Here is a 17,890-nt window from a genome sequence, read left to right as displayed (position 1 = left end):
CTATATGATGATTAATTCTGATGGACGTGGCCCTCTTCAAAAGTGAGATAAACCAAATCAGTTCCAATAGAGCAATAATGAATCAGCTACACCCAGCAAAAGAACTCTAGGAGATGACTATGAACCACTACATAGAATTCCCAATCCCTCTATTTATGTCCACCTGCATTTTTTATTTCCTTCACAGGATAATTGTACACTGTTTCAGAGTCTGATTCTTTTTGTACAGCAAAATAACTGTTTGGACATGTATACTTATTTTGTATTTAATTTATACTTTAACATATTTAACATGTATTGGTCAACCTGCCATCTGAGGGAGGGAGTGGGGGGAAGAAGGGAAAAAAATTGGAACAAAATGTTTGGCAATTGTCAATGCTGTAAAATTACTCATGCATATAACTTGTAAATGAAAAGCTATAATAGTAAAAAAAAAAAAAAAAACGCTATGAGTGACTTATTTTAAAGGACAAACCAATATATGATTAGCATCCTGTCTGAAAAGCTTTCTAAAGCTGAAAATTAATTGTACCGATTATGATTCCCTGAGAGATAAGATACTAATTTTAAAAAGTACCTAGAATTAAACCAGACCTATTATCAAGCAAAGAAAATAGATGTCCCTCTTCTGAGCCTAAGCAGGATGATAATGAAGGGCCGCCCCGACCTCCACTGCCTTCAGCCCCTCCTTATTTTTGTGTTTATCCAGACCTACAGCCCTTCAAAGTTCAGAAAAAAACTGAAATAAGAATTGAGGAAAAGCAGGATCGGAAATATAAAATAAAGACCACAGCGACACAGCAGACAAAAAGCAAAAGATAATCAGTTATATTCTTTATCTTCACTTCAAAACAGCTTTGCAACTGGCTAGAGATCAAGGTAAAGACACTGAGGGGTGGAAAGAATTATATCTTGTTATAGAGGAGGATGACTCTTTTAACCCAGGGTAGAGAAGACATGACAAGAACATGAACTTAAGGACTCAGTTCATAAATATGGGCCTATAGAACCTTTTGTTATACTACAACTTGAAACAATGTCACAGACAAATTTGTGCTCCGATGATTGGAAAGCATTAGCATGGGCAGTGTTGTCTCCAGGCCAGGCAGTGTTCTGGATGACAGAATTTTTAGAACAGACTTGGTTGATGGTGACTCAGGTTGCTCCAGGAGCAAACATGAAGTTATATTTTGAGCAACTTAGTGGCACTGGGGCTCATGCAGACATCAGAGATCAAATTCATTTTACTGAAGAGACATTTCTCTGAATATCCCAATGTGCTAGAACGGCATGGAGTAGGATTCCTGTAGGGTGAAAAGGAAAGTTTTACTCAATAAGACAAAAAACTGGAAAGCCCTTCACTAATTTTGTTGCTTGATTACAGGATGCTGTAGCTAAGGCCATGGGAAATGTAAGAGGTGTAGATAAGAATATTAAAGACTTTGTTATGGGAGAACTGTAATGCAAATTGTCACGGAGCAATGATTGGACTGAGAAGAGATTGTACCATAGAAGAAATGATTCAGAAGTGTGACAGAGTAAGTTCACAAGTATATTAAGCTGAGTTGATATCAGAATATGTGATTGCTGCTAAAAAAAATAAAAAAATAAGGGCCAAAAGGGAATTGTTATAATTGTGGTAAATCAGAACACTTTAAGAAAGACTGTCCTTCCTTAAGAAAGAAAGCAGGTGATAAGGATCGACCTAATACACCATGTTCAAAATGCAAAACAATGGGACATTGGGCTTCAGAATGCAGGAATCAGGGAAACGGGGTCAGGGGCCCCTAGGAGGGATCTGAAACCAACCTGGGGAATGACAGCTCAAGTAGGGACAGATATAAATCAGGAATGGAGGAGAGGTATGCAGCTTTAGATACCAAGGGACAATCATAGTAATAAAACTCAGGAGCAATGATTATTAGCATGTATCCTCTCACGCTGTTTGTGATATCAATATCACAACATCAAATCAGGCAATATCAAAGAGGAAAACATTAAAAATTTTTGTTATAAATCCTCCACTACCTTGGTATTCATTAGCTATCCCAGTCATACAAATATATGAGGAAGTGCTTATGTCTGAAACTATGATCAACACTGAGAATATTGAAACATAGCTTAACAAGGGATAATTTATAGCTCAAAGAATAGTCATTCCATCTGAACTTAACAGTTAAAAAAGAAGATAATAATTGTGAATTAGCCCCACAGATGGATCCAAGTTCAGAGGCCATTTTACAAACATATTTTACAAAGGCTATCATACTCATTCGGCTGATACTAGCCCTTACTTTAAATAATCAACAGTTTGAAGGATTAATAGACACTGGACCTGACAGGACTGTGGTGGCTGCTTTTCAATGGCCCCCTTGGTGGCCTATGACTTCAGCTAACAATAGCATGGCAGGGGTGGGAGGCAGTAAGGAGGCTTTGATGTCCACCGAACCAGTAAATTGGCAAAAAGATGGAAAGACAGGAACCATTTTTCCTTTAATAATAGATGGCTTACATATTAGCTTATGGGGTAGGGAAATATTACATCAATTAGGGATAAAAATTACTACAGATTTTTAGGAGGGGTTATTGCTACTGCAGCTTTCACTGCTCCAAAAATGACTTGGACTACTGACACAGCAGTATGGGTGGAGCATTGGCCCCAGTCCAAAGAGAAAACAGCCACTCTATATCAATTAGTGCAAGAACAATTAAATTTAGGACATATTGAGGAAACAAATAGCCCATGGAACTTCCCTATATTTATTATAAAGAAAAAAAAATCTGGTAAATGAGGAATGTTAACAGATTTGAGACAAGTAAACTCAGTTTTGAAAGACATGGGTTTTTGTGACCAATGAAAAACTAGAGATTATTATTGATAGAAAATTTTGATTATATCAACTTAAAAAGCTTTTGTATAAAGAAAACTAATGCAGAAAAGATTAGAAGGGAAGCAACAAACTGGGAAAACAATTTTACAATTAAAGATTCTGATAAAAGGCCCATTTCCAAAACATAGAGAATTACCTCAAATTTACAATGATTCAAGCCATTCTCCAAATTGATAAATGGTCAAAGGATATGAACAGACAACTTTTGGATGATGAAATTGAAACTATTTCTACTCATATGAAAAGGTGTTCCAAATCATTATTGATCAGAGAAATGCAAATTAAGACAACTCTGAGATCGTATTAAACACCTCTCAGATTGGCTAAGATGATAGGAAAAGATAATGATGAATATTGGAGAGGATATGGGAAAATTGGAGCACTGATGCATTGTTGGTGGAGTTGTGAATGGATCCAACCATTCTGGAGAGCGATTTGGAACTGTACTCAAAAAGTTATCAAACTATGCATACCCTTTGATCCAGAAGTGTTAATACTGGGCTTATATCCCAAAGGCATATTAAAGAAGAGAAAGGGACCCAGGAAAAGTAAGAGCAGGAAAAATCCTGACCCAGATGATATTTGTGAATGGTTATATATCTCAAAGACAAAAAGGTCACTAGAACCATACTTAGATATGACAGCTGAAATAACAAGGAAAACATTGCTCAGAATTATCCAATTAACAAGAGAACTAGGAATTACATGGATTAACATAGACAAGGATAGGTTAGATTGTTTAATAGCTACTTAGGAAGCCTGGACCATTTTGTTATGGTTAGGAAAAGTAGGAGCAGGAAAAATCCTGACCCAGTTACCATTATATGAACAGAGGCAATGGATGTTTCCCATAAAAACAAAAATACATCCACTTAAAGATCCTAATGTGGTTACTGATGCCACCAAACAAAATAAAGCAGCCATATTGGGCATCTCTAATGTATTTACTACACCTTACATCTCAACATAGCAAAATGAGTTGTATGCCATTATACAAACATTGAAAATAGACAAACCCATCAATATAATTTCAGATAATCAATATGCAGTTGGGGGATCCAAAGACTAGAGACAGTATATATAAAGGCTCAGATATGACCTATCTTCTCATTGTTTCAGGAGGTACAAGAGGTGATTTTAATAAAAGTCCAACCTTTTTATATAATGCATATCCGCACTCATACGGATGGGCTGGCACCTGTATTTGAAGGAAATTAAATAGTAGATGGTCTACTTACACAGTATGTTCTTCTCTGCCCTCTAGAACAAGCAATAAAAGCTCATGAACATTTGCTTCTGCCTGCCAGATCTCTTTGGAGATTGCATAGGGTATCCTGGCATTAAGCAGAAGCATAGTATAGATTACATAGTAATATGTAGCTTGTGTACCATATTCTCAAAGACTTATAGGGCTGGGAACTAATCGCTGGGATTAAGGTCTGTTTCTCATTTTTGACAGGAAGCATTGATCCATGAGCTCTAGTGATCATAAATACAGTCTGATTTTCAATTTCGGCATACAATTCCAATAGGTAACATTGTAAAAGCCTAATGTTTCTTTGGTAATAGTTACACTGTCCCCACATAAATGCATATTTTTGCCCCAGACAAGCTTTATATAGAACTAGTATTCAATTCTCATGCCATTTGTCCAAGAACCAGGTCCGAGATGTTTTTCCATGTGCCAAACTGCCGGTCCAATTCTTGAATGAAAAGAATGTGTCCCATGAAGGCTTGTGAGGGGTCAATTTGATGATGCATTATGTAGATACACTGCTGCAACCCTCCCACGTGGATGAGGGTGTCACTATGACAGGGTATCCCCTGCCTATTTGGCATGTGTCACATGATACCATACTCTCCATGAGATAATGAGGGGTCCAGCCCACCTTTTGGTCTCTATTTCCAGTCCTGATTGTGTATAACACAATCCCACATCCACAGAAATCCCATTAGAAAAAAGAGAAGTATCATTGCAAATAGGAGCAGAAGTAGAGTTATTGAAACTCCAGGCTCAATTACAATGTGAATCCAGATAAAATCAAACATCAGTTTGATAATACTGCTTTTGTGATGGTTAAAATTAGAATCATGGATTGTCCTGTGTGTTGTTATTGCTTTGTTGTCACCCTGTAGTATTAGGATGCTGTTATAGATCTTTCTCCACCATCCTTTCAGAGGTTGCAGCTCAAGAAAGGACTTTTTTATCTAAAAGATAAAAAGGGGGAATTGCAAAGGTATGGGATTCTCCTAAGAGGGAATATTGAGGCCACCTCGACCTTTGATGCACAATAAGTTTTCTATCACACTGCCCATGTTTAGCAAAGAACATTGATTTGTGATCATGGGAATGAGTGTAAGCTGAGGGCCACACTCAGTGGCTACATGAACAGGGATTCCTGAACAGGTCCTCTCGCCTGTGAGTGAGCTGCTGAATTGGCTCTCCTCCTATTGGTGGATACCATGCACATGCAATGCCCATGAGCTGCTTCTCTAAATGGTGATTGGGGATTGCCTACTGTCCATGCACTTGTCATACTTGCAAAAATGTATATCAACAAGGCTGTATGGCATAATAAACTGGAGCTCTTTTCACACTCTGAGTCTCCTGCCTCATTCATCTTGCCTCTGAGATCAAAGGGCTCATATGCCATGAGTTCTTAAAAGTTGGCCACAAAAAATATTGTGCAGCTAACCCATGAAATTTTAAAAGCTATTGGTTAATCACTTGTAAATAAATACTGATAAATTTATATCTCATAATTTTCCTGGTATTATATATAATACATTATGAGAAATGCTAAAAGAAAAGAAACCCTGAAAAAATATGCTAGACATAATGTGACAATTCAAATTAGACATCTGAATTGAGATGTTGTGGAACATTATAGTTACATTTTCATAAGCTTTGAAACAGTTTTATCAATATGACTAGCTTTAATTCCAACTACTGTGAATTAATTTTATAAATATTAAACATTTTAATGAAATGGCAAAGATTAACCACTACTTTCCTTTAAATTATAGCACAAAGAGACTGTGATTACACATTAAACATTGCTTTGTGTGGTAATAGAACCATTTTTTAAAATGTGCCTTTGATCCCCACTACATATTTCTCAGTATTTTTTTTCTCTGAAAACTGACATAATGTCCAGAACAGCAGTTTCTGGGATCACTGCCTTTCATTTGTTGAAAGAAGATAGCTTTTTAAATTATTATTTTTATTATTATAGCTTTTTATTCACAAAACATATGCATGGGTAATTTTTCAACATTGACCCTTGCAAAACCTTTTGTTCCAACTTTTCCCCCTGCTTCCCCCCCCCACCCCCCACATCTTCCCCTAGATGGCAGGTAGTGTAATACATGTCAAATATGTCAAAATATATGTAAAAATCCAATATATGTATACATATTTATATAGTTATATTGCTGCACAAGGAAAATTGGATCTAAAAAGAAAGAAAAAAAACCTGAGAAGGAAAACAAAAATGCAAGCAAACAATAACAGAAAGAGAGGAAATGCTCAGTTGTGGTCCACACCAATTTTCTATAGTTCTTTCTCTGGATGTAGCTGATTCTCTTTTTTACTGAACGATTGGAACTGGTTTGAATCATCTCATTGCTGAAGAGAGCCACGTTCATCAGAATTGACCATTGTATAATCTTGTTGTTGCCGTGAATAATGATCTCCTGGTTCTGCTTATTTCACTTAGCCTCAGTTCATGTAAGTTTCTCCAGGCCTCTCTGAAATCAATCTTCTGGTCATTTCTTACAGAATAATAATATTCCATAATATTCATATACCCTAATTTATTCAGCCATTTTCCAATTGATGGGCATCCATTCAATTTCCAGTTCCTAGCCACTACAAAAAGGGCTGCCACAAACATTTGTTGCACATGTGGGACAGTTTCCCTTCTTTAATATCACTTTGGGATATAAGCCCAGTAGTAACATTGTGAATCAAAGGGTATGCACAGTTTCATAACTTTTTGTGCATAGTTCCAAAGGAAGATAGTTTTTAAAGCCTAATTAGTAGGTCTCATTATCTATGATGTTTTTTATGTATGCAGTGAGTGTAAGGACTACCAACTATTGTACTATGTAATAATGTCATCTAAAAATTTATATTTTAGTTTTAGTCTTTATGATCATGTTTGAATCTACTAATTTTACAGTAGAATTTAGGTTTTTGTAATAATCCAATTAATTTTGCCAGTTTTCTTTATACAGTTTTACATTGGCTTATTTTACCTTGTTTCTTTTCAAAAATTTATTAGACTTTAATTGAATTTTTATTATATATTATATAATGAGAGAGAAAAAATTTAAATTTCCTTAACTTTCTAGCTTCATTTACTATAGAAATATATGCAATAATTTAAAGTAAAAATGTACAGGAATTTTTATAACATCAGTACTAATAGACAAAATACATGTATTTTGTATATATATATGTATGTATATATATATATATATATATATATATATATATATATGCATTTATGTATTATGTATGTATGTATGTTGGTATTGTTGCTAGATTAGAGAATAAAACAAAATTATTTCCCACCAGCAGTGACCTTGCCCCATACTGTAAATGGAAGAGCTACCATATTTTCTATAGTTTCCCCCATATCTGCTCATTGACTGCAACCAGGAGTATAATTTATCTCATATAAAAAGGAACTGTTTTGAACACTTGGCTAGGACAGTTGAAGATATATATATCTTTCAATAAATCGAATTAATTTCTTCAAATAATTTTATCAAGTCATGTTGGAATCCTTACTAACTGCTAACTAATTAGAGTTGATCTAATCTTACAAGAAGATGTTTTGGGCAGAACCTGAAACAAGGTACTAAGTAGAACTACCCATAATCCCTCTCTCTGGAAGGAGCATAAATAGGCCAATGGGCCAGTCGGAGAGTTCGAGAGAGGAAGACGCTACAAGTCGAGATTTCACCGGAATGACATGAAGAGTTGGAGCTGGCTGGAGGCTGAAGAAAGCGGAGGTAGAGGCTGAAGGACCAGACCTTTGGATTTAAAGACATTTGGAGAGAGCTCTTGGAACCAAGCAGAGAGATAGGCCTCTCTAAGCTAACCGGGCTATATTGGATATAATAAAAGATCTGAACTTTCATCACCTGGCTGCATTTGGGAAGAAGATCACGACACTTTGGTGCCCAACGTGGGGCAAACAGACCCCTCAGTGGATTTCAGTGGAAAAGCTCCGATCCTGATTCAAGTGGAAAAGCCTCTGATCCTGATCCAGTGGAAAAAACTTCAACCCAGAAATTAGGGTGAGTGCAACAAAGAAATTTTGTTAGAAGAGTTAAAGTAGAATTTCAGCTAAGATGGGACAGATATTTAGAAAACAGCCTGTTTCTGTTCAAGGGAAATGTTTAGAGAGCATTGTCAAAGTTATGGAAAGCCAAGGTTTAATTATAAGTTTACAGCAAATCACTGAACTTTTACAAACTGTAAAGGACATATGTCCTTGTTTCTCTCTTGATAAGGAATTAGATCTAAATGAATGGAAATTGGTTGGAGAGGATCTTTGTCAATTCTATGATAAAAATGGGCCTAACTCAATAATTAATACATATAATGTAATACAATTGGCTATAAGAAGTTATTTAAGTGATAGAATGATGAAAAGGAAAGTACAGGAGGAAAAAGTGCCAACTTTACTAGGTGAAAAGGAGGATGAATCAGATGAGAATGGAGTTAATTACAATTCGGAATATGATACTTCACAGCAGGAGGAATTAGGTGATTCCACATCTCATGACCCTCCCCCCGCAATTAACCCTTCATGGGTGGAACAAGGGGGAGGGAGAGAGACAGAAACACAGTCAGCTTCTCCTGTAAAGCAGAATTTGACAAGATTAGAAAAAGCATTAATTAAAGCAAAAATTGAAGGAGAAGATATATCTGATTTTATAAATGCATATCCTGTGATTGAAGAGCTCAACTCCTCAGGTCAAAAAGAGAGAAAATAAACTGCTTTTAATTTGGGAAAAATTAAAGATTTGAAAAAGGGTTGCACTCTTTATGGGGCTACATCATCTTATGTGAAGATGTTACTGGATAATTTGTCTTATGAAATCTTAACCCCGAATGACTGGAAATCCATCACTAAAACATGTCTTGAACCAGGACAAAATTTATTGTGGCTTTCAGAGTTTCATGAATTATGTAGGATTCAAGCCCAACACAATAGGCAAACAGGAGCTATTGTACAAGTTGCTTTTGACCAACTAACTGGAGAAGGTCAGTATGCAGAGAGTTCAGAACAGATTTATTATCCCATAACAGTGTATGAGCAAATTTCTAAGGCTGCAATAAAAGCTTGGAATTCTCTCCCTGGACAGAAAGATGGAAATAATGTTTTCACAAAAATAGAGCAAGGTCCCAATGAACCTTTTGCAGATTTTGTGGGACGTTTACAAACAGCTGTAATAAGAACCATTGGAGACAATGCAGCAACAGAAATAATGACTAAACATTTGGCTAAGGAAAATGCCAATGAGGTTTGCAAAAGAATTATATGGGGGCTAGACAAAGATGCTCCTTTAGAAGAAATCATAAGACGCTGTGCCACAGTGGGCACAAATGCTTATTATGCCCAGACTATGATGAACATGGAAAGACAAGGTCCTTCTTGGCAGAGGAATTCTAGAGAAACTCGTCGATGTTTTCAGTGCGGAAAAATTGGACATTTGAGAGCTCATTGTAGATATGGAGATAGCGTGAGAAAACAGGGTGAGAGAAAACCCAAAACCCCATGTCCAAAATGTAACGGAGGCTTTCACTGGGCCTCTAAATGTATATTGACCCAGAGGAATGAGAGGCAGGGCCCAGCTCTAAAGTATCAATCAAACGACAGGTGGGGCATGATAGCAGCTGAGGTTACACCCAGAGAGACTTTAGAAATTCAGAATTCTGATGTCATCAACCAACAGAAAAACAATCAGGATTACAGTTGGGAAGAATACAGGCCTTTTAAGACAACAAGACAATATCCAATGCAAACAGCTCCAATGTAATCACCAGATGATGAGGAGAAATCCCAAATTTGGTAAATAGAAGGGAATTAGGTTAATTGCTTGGGGAAGAGGATCTGCTTATATTTCCACAGGTGGAAAAGGCTAACAATGAGACTGTCAAAAGAACTTTAAAATCTTCAGCTTTCAGTTCCTGAAAAACCAGCAAGAATCATTGGGTTCCCTGAGATGAAAAATTGTTGATGAGACTTTTTGCAGTACTTCAGAGCTTACAGGAATTATTAGATTCCTGGCACATGAACTAATGGACAATGGATTGCTTATGGACTGTTTCTAGGACTTATGGACATGTGTAAATTTTTAGGTTGATTCATGTTGTTACATTACTACTAGCCTGTGTTATATTGCTATGTATTTATGTAAATTATGTATAATGCCTCCCATATTGATGGATTTATGTATACCATGTATATCTGTTACAAAGTTCTGGCCCATATTGATGGATTTATGTGTACCCCCTCAGAAACCCCCTATGTTTTAAAACAAAAGAAAGGGGGAGATGTTGGAATCCTTACTAACTGCTAACTAATTAGAGTTGATCTAATCTTACAAGAAGATGTTTTGGGCAGAACCTGAAACAAGGTACTAAGTAGAACTACCCATAATCCCTCTCTCTGGAAGGAGCATAAATAGGCCAATGGGCCAGTCGGAGAGTTCGAGAGAGGAAGACGCTACAAGTCGAGATTTCACCGGAATGACATGAAGAGTTGGAGCTGGCTGGAGGCTGAAGAAAGCGGAGGCAGAGGCTGAAGGACCAGACCTTTGGATTTAAAGACATTTGGAGAGAGCTCTTGGAACCAAGCAGAGAGATAGGCCTCTCTAAGCTAACCAGGCTATATTGGATATAATAAAAGATCTGAACTTTCATCACCTGGCTGCATTTGGGAAGAAGATCACGACAAAGTCAGACAAGTATATCAGTGTTTATGATCATTCTCCAAGGGAAACTCTGAGAAGAAAGAAAATGCATCTTTGTCTTATACATATCTTTATTCATATAAGGACAGGTGCAAAGAAATAAGAGTCAACTTTTTCCAATAATGGCAAAAACCCTAAAATTTCTAACAGGTGTAAGAAGCTATATATTCTGCCCTCTATTCCCCCATATCATGTGAATTGCACCTAAAAAGCTTTCTTTCCTATGTGGCTTTGGAGGTGTTATAATTCTCAAGAAGATGGAATGGGGAAATCAGCCTAAAAGTAACGCTTTATGATGATAAAGGAGGAAGATAGCATTTGGTCCATGAATGGAGGGTGGGTGGTATAGTCAAGAGAGCTTTGTGGTCTGAAGAACTAAGTTCCAATACTTTTTTTAATGACTAACTTTTATAACTGAACTTATTTGATCTCTTTGGTTCTTACTTTCCTGAATTGCAAAATGAGGAAGTTAAATAATTCATAAGACCTTTCCTAGTTAGATACGATAACCATATGTTCTGGAAATTAAATTGCATATGATAATATTTATATCAATTAACTTTGAAGGCATATTTCATAAGATAATATTGATTTATGAAACAGTAGTAGAAATTCCATGTACATATTTCTGTCAAGTACAATAAGAAATTTTCAATAAGAACTTGCTGATTCCCCAAAGGAAAAATCCTTGGCCAAAGTTTCACAACTATGTCACATTATCAAAAGTCAAATCAACAATGGAAGGAACTAGATCAAACCAAAAATATGTATGCAAAAACACAGCAATTGGTCACTGATTAATGGAAAATATTTTCACTACAAATATCTTAATATCAATATTATATTTCCTGACAACTGTGCCTTGTCAAATTGTCAATTATCTATAAAAGTAATGATTGTGTTATATTTTGATAAGTACCTCCTAATGTTCAAAAACAACTAATTCCCTTACCTGCTTAAATTCAGTAAGATGGCTTGAACTAAGAAATGGTTTATTACTAGTTCCAGTCTCATTTTTTCTTCACATTGGTGTTCTTGGGACATATATTTAATTTTCAGAAATCAATATTGGAATTAATATTTTTTGTTTCCCACATAATTTCACTATCAGTCATCCTTTATTTCCCTCCCATTCTTTTTGGACCACATTGATTAAAATGTTAACTTAAAAATAACCTTTGGCTTTAGGCCGCAAAAATCTAATAACTAGGTGTGAGCTGAAGCTTAGAAGGAATAGAAAAGAAGTATTAAATTATAGTCCATCTTGCTCCATATGAATTAGCTCAGTTAATTGGCATTCAGGCAAACTGGCATCATTTTGTCCCTTCTTTCCCTGATTAGGCAAGTAATTAAGCTTTTATTATATATGAATTGTGTGAAAGTACTGTTTCTTCCTTTAATACATCAATTAGTGAATGTAAGTTCTGTGAATTATATTATGATAGATTCTGACTAGGTTATAAAGAATATGTGTAAGCAATGCTCTCTCCCCTTGAAGAATTTGCAGGCTTACTGGGAAGCCAAAGCTAAATAGGGGAAATTAATTTATAACACAAATAAGCATATCAACAAGTACAATATAAATTGTAAATAAGTAATATAATCATTTATTTATGAGAGAAAAAGAGAAGAAAAAAAGAAAGAAATTAAGAAAAAAGAAAGAGGGAGAAAGAGAGAGAAAGGGAGATAAAGAGAGAGAGAAAGAGAGAAAGGGAGAGGGAGAGAAAAGGAGAGAGGGAGAGAGGGAGGGAGAGACGGAAAGATGGATGGATGGATGGATGGAAGGAGGGAGGGAGAGAAATCACTATAATTAATTCAAATGATTCAGAACCATTCTTCTTCTTCCCAAAGTTAAAAAAAATCAATGCAAATTTTCTGAGTTATCATTTCTCTTGAAAGACCAATTACCAAATAACACATTTTTGACAATTGCATAAATATAAATTGTCAAGAACCTACATTGGTAGATTAATTTTCCTAAGGCTAAATTTCTTTAAAACATGTGTTTGTCCCTTAAAGTAGGAGTTTTATTATGTAGCTTTATAATTGATTGATTATTTTGTTTATTTTACATGATATGGTGTGATGAATGGGTTTAGAATTAGGAAAATTAAATTAAACTTATCTTCTGTGATTTATTAGCTAGAAGACCCCAAGAAATTGTAAGGCTATTTGCCTCAAACAATTCTTTAGAGTTTAGAATTATAGATATCTGTGATACAAATCATACATTTTTACATACCTAATGTATGGTGTGTATATATACCCATATAAAATGAAAGTGGATTGAATATAATGACATTTGGAATATAAAAAGGCATAGCTTTCTCTATGCAATTGGCTACTACCTGTTGGACTAGTGAAAAATTTGGGTAAATTTTACTTATACATAGGCATCACTAATTCAGAGTTAAGGATAAGTTTGTGATTTTGTAGAGGACTGCAGATAGTGGGGAACTCTGGTAAAGGTATACTTGAAACAAAAATACTTACAATAGGGTGTTTACTCAGTGTGATTGATGAGATAATGGTTCTCTAGTTCACATATATTTAGTATGATGTAATGATGTAATCACTCTAGTTGGCATATACTTAGTGTGATATGGTGATATAATGGTTCTACAGTTGGCACATGCTCAGTGTGCTGTAGTGATGTAATTATGCTAAGGTATTTAAGGGCTGAAAGGACTGGAAAGGAGAGAGTGTGTGCTCAAATTCAATCTCATGCTCACAGACTCAGACACAGACACAGAGAAAGACTCCAGACTCCATCCTTGACCATCCTCGTGGTGGCTCTTTTGCCTTTATCACTTCTCCACCTAAGACCAAGGCTAGTCCAGATATTACATGATTTAATTTTTAAAGTTGAAAAACTTGAAGCATTTTGTTTGGAATTTTATAGCTGCAAGATTCTCAAAAGCAGCACAGCACAGTGCTCTATTAATGAGTTAGAAAAGTAGTTACAAAAGGAGAAATTAAAGCATTTTCAACTATGACTAGTTGTAGAGCAAATCAAAATGATAAACTATTAAAATATATTTAGAATACAAGAATGCAACAGTGTATTTTTAATTATGTATTATTTTATAATTTAATTATTTTTCCCAGTGAATAAGAGAGATAATCTGCTTAAGTTTAGCTTATTTGGGGATGAGCAAATAAATTGTACTTAACACTGGGAATATAAATATCAAAAGCAAAATGTCTGAAGCCTCAAGGTAAATTTTCCTGCTAAAGGTATCCTGGGAGGGACACTTAAGTCCTGAACATTATAGGGATGATAAATGGAATGGTAGGGAAGCAGATTGGATGACATGCCCCCAGAAGTACTGATTTTCATATATATGGAAATCAGTAGAGTTTAAAAGGATATCATATAAATTATAGCTAGAAAATCTGTGCCAAATTATTTTAGAAGCAATGTCATCCAATATATAAACAACTTGCCTCCAAATCATGAAAATCTGAGTTCAGATTGTATGTTTGACATGTTAATTGCGCATCTCACACAGTTCTCTAAAACTATACATTGAAGAGCTAGCACAGATAGACACAGATAGGAGTTTCTTCATGAAGACTTCACTATTCCAATAAAATGTTCATGTTTTACTATACAGTTTCCACCCCCAAGAAAGTGTACCTTTAAAAAAAAATCTTGACTAACTGTACCTAATTTTTTTAAAAGAATTATATGTTTTTGAATATCCATTTGTTAGCATATCATATAATTACAAAACGAGAAAGCATTTCTGAAGAATTATCAAAACACAGCTTTTCTGTAAATTAGAAAATTGACTGGCTTTTTGATCTCCAGAACCAATCATGAGAGAATTGAGTTTTGTAGTGAGAGAGAACTTGGAGTCAGGAAAACCTGCAGTGAAATCCTACTTCTGACATGTACTGACTGTGTAGCCCTGGCCAAGTAATGGAACACCTCAGTATTGGCAGGAAACACTGGAAAACTTGAAATTGTAGATTTGAATAGGTAGACAGTATTTTCCTACACCAAATGAGTCATGGATTAAAATCACTGATTTTAAATGGTGATCGTGCATGCATGAGAATGTCTTAAAATAGATTTACTTTTCTAAATATGTCATGTAGATGAAGAAATATAAATTTCTTAGAAGAAAATGCTGTTTTTCTTGACTTTCTTGTATCCCAGATCTTTGAACTATTTAGTTACATCCTAAGTACAAATGCATTTTTTCACATTAATACTTGAGTAATTACAGTACATAGAATTCTAAGTAAAATTTTTATTTCACTAAATTGTTGAAAATCAAAGCTTCTTAAATATATCTTTGAAGTTATAGTAAAATGCTATAATAGCACCTAAGCTTCATGTTTTATTCAGAAGTGTACTATATAGCATTTGAGAGTCTCTTGTTATAATATACTATTTCTGCACATGAATTGTTTCTTTAAGATTTATATGTTGTCCATCCTCATTTATTTACTTTATTATTCATTTATTCATACTTCACCATTCATTGAAAAAGTATTATTAAACATCTGTTGAGTGTGTAATGTTATGTTTTTCCCCCATAGCTAATTTGAAGATAAATACAATCAATATTCATTAGTGAAATTGGTCTATAATTTTCTTTCTCTGTTTTCAACCTACCTGGTTTAGGTATCAGTACCATGTCTGTGTCATAAAAGGAATTTGGTAGGACTCCTTCATTCCTATTTTTTTTTCAAATAGTTTATATAGCATTGGGGCCAATTGTTCTTTAAATGTTTGGTAGAATTCACATATAAAACCATCTGGTCCTGGGGGATTTTTTCTTAGGGAGTTGATTAATAGCCTGTTCTATTTCTTTTTCTGAAATGGGACTATTTAAGCAATTTACTTCCTCCTCTGTTAATGTGGGAAGCCTATATTTTTGGAGGTAGTCATCCATTTCACTTAGGTTATCAAATTTATTGGCATAAAGTTGGGCAAAGTAACTTCTTATTATTTCTCTAATTTCCTCTTCACTGGTAGAAAGTTCTCTCTTTTTATTTTTAAGACTACTAGTTTGATTTTCCTCTCTCCTTTTTCTAATCAGATTTACCAAAGGCTTATCTATTTTACTGGTTTTTTCATAAAACCTACTTTTATTTATTAGTTCAATAGGTTTTTTTTTCTTTCAATATTGTTAATTTCTCCTTTTAATATTAGAATTTCAAGTTTAGTATTTGATTGGGGGGTTTTAATTTGGCCTTTTTCTATCTTTTTTAAGTTGAAAGCCCAATTCATTGATCTTTTCTTTTTCTATTTTATTCAAGTAAGCCTCTAATGATATACAATTTCCCCTTATTACCGCTTTAGCTGCGTCCCACAAATTTTGGTATGATGTGTCATCATTGTCATTATCTTGAGTGAATTTATTAATTGTGTCTATAATTTGCTGTTTCACCCAATCATTCTTTAAGGTGAGATTATTTAGTTTCCAATTACTTTTTGTTCTATTTATCCCTAACTTTTTGTTGAATGTAGTTTTTATTGCATCATGATCTGAAAAGAAAGCATTTACTGTTTCTGCCTTCCTGCATTTAATTTTGAGCGCTTTATATCCTAATATATGGTCAATTTTTGTATAGGTTCCATGAACTGCTGAGAAGAAAGTATGCTCCTTTCTGTCACCATTCAGTTTTCTCCAAAGATCTATCATACTTAATTTTTCTAATATTCTTTTTACCTCTTAAATTTCTTTCTTTCTTGTTTGTGGTTTGATTTTTCTAATTCTGAGAGTGCAAGGTTGAGATCTCCCACTATTATAGTTTTGCTGTCTATTTCTTCTTGCAATTCTCTTAACTTTTCCTTTAGGAAGTTAGATGCTATACCACTTGATGCATATATTGTCTATGCTACCCTTTAACAAGATATAGTTTCCTTTCTTATCTCTTTTAATTGGATCAATTTTTGCTTTTTGCTTGATCTGAGAAAAGAATGGCCACACCTGCTTTTTTTTACTTCACCTAAAGCATAATAGATTCTTCTCTAGTCTTTTACCTTTACTCTGTATGTATCTCCCTGCTTTAAATGTATTTCCTGTAAACAACATGTTGTAGGGTTCTGACTTTTAAACCAGTCTGCTATCTGTTTCTGCTTAATGGGAGAATTCATCCCATTCACATTTATGGTTAAAATGACTAATTCTGTATTTCCTGCCATCTTATTATCCCCAAATTATGCTTTTCTTTTACTTGCCCCCCCAACCCTCTTTCCCAATTTTAGACTTATATGCCCCACTTATATCACGCTGCTCACCCTCTTTAGGATCCCTCCCTTCTCCCTTTGAATCTCTTCCCTTTCTTGTACCCTTCCCTTATTACTCTTTTCCTTTTCCCTTTTCCTCTCCCCCTTTTTAATGAGGTGAGAGAAAATTCTCTGTAAAACAAATACGTCAATTATTTTCTCTTTGAACTAACTCTGATGAGAGTAAGATTCACACAATATTCTTCCCCCTCTCTAAATTCCCTCAGATATGATAGATTTCCTTTGCCTCTTCATGGGATATAGTTTCCCTCTTTTTATCCCCCTTTTCTCCCTTTTCTGACACTATCCCTTTTCCATTTCTATTTCCCTTTTTATGTTATATCAGTAAAATCAAATTACACATGTGGTTTTAATGTTTATCCACAATAGAAACACAATTCTTAAAAGTTCCTTTTACCTTTTTCTGCTTCTCTTGAGTCCTATGGGTGGAGATCAATTTTTTTTGTTTAGTTCTGTTTTTTTCCTTAGAAACAAATGGAATTCATCTGTTTTATTAAATGCCCATCTTCTTCCGTGGAAGAAAATGCTCAGCTTGCCTGGGTAGTTTGTTCTTGGCTGCATCCCAAGTTTTTTTGCCTTTTGGAATTTCAGATTCCAGGCCCTTTGATCCTTTAATGTGGAGGCAGCCAGATCTTGGGTGATCCTTATTGTGGCACCTTGGTATTTTAATTGTTTTTTTTTTTTTTCCTGGCTGCTTGTATTATTTTTTTCCTTAATCTGATAGTTCTGAAATTTG

Source organism: Antechinus flavipes, chromosome 5 (assembly GCF_016432865.1).
Source record: "Antechinus flavipes isolate AdamAnt ecotype Samford, QLD, Australia chromosome 5, AdamAnt_v2, whole genome shotgun sequence".
NCBI lineage: Eukaryota > Metazoa > Chordata > Mammalia > Dasyuromorphia > Dasyuridae > Antechinus > Antechinus flavipes.
This window is presented reverse-complemented; position numbering follows the sequence as displayed.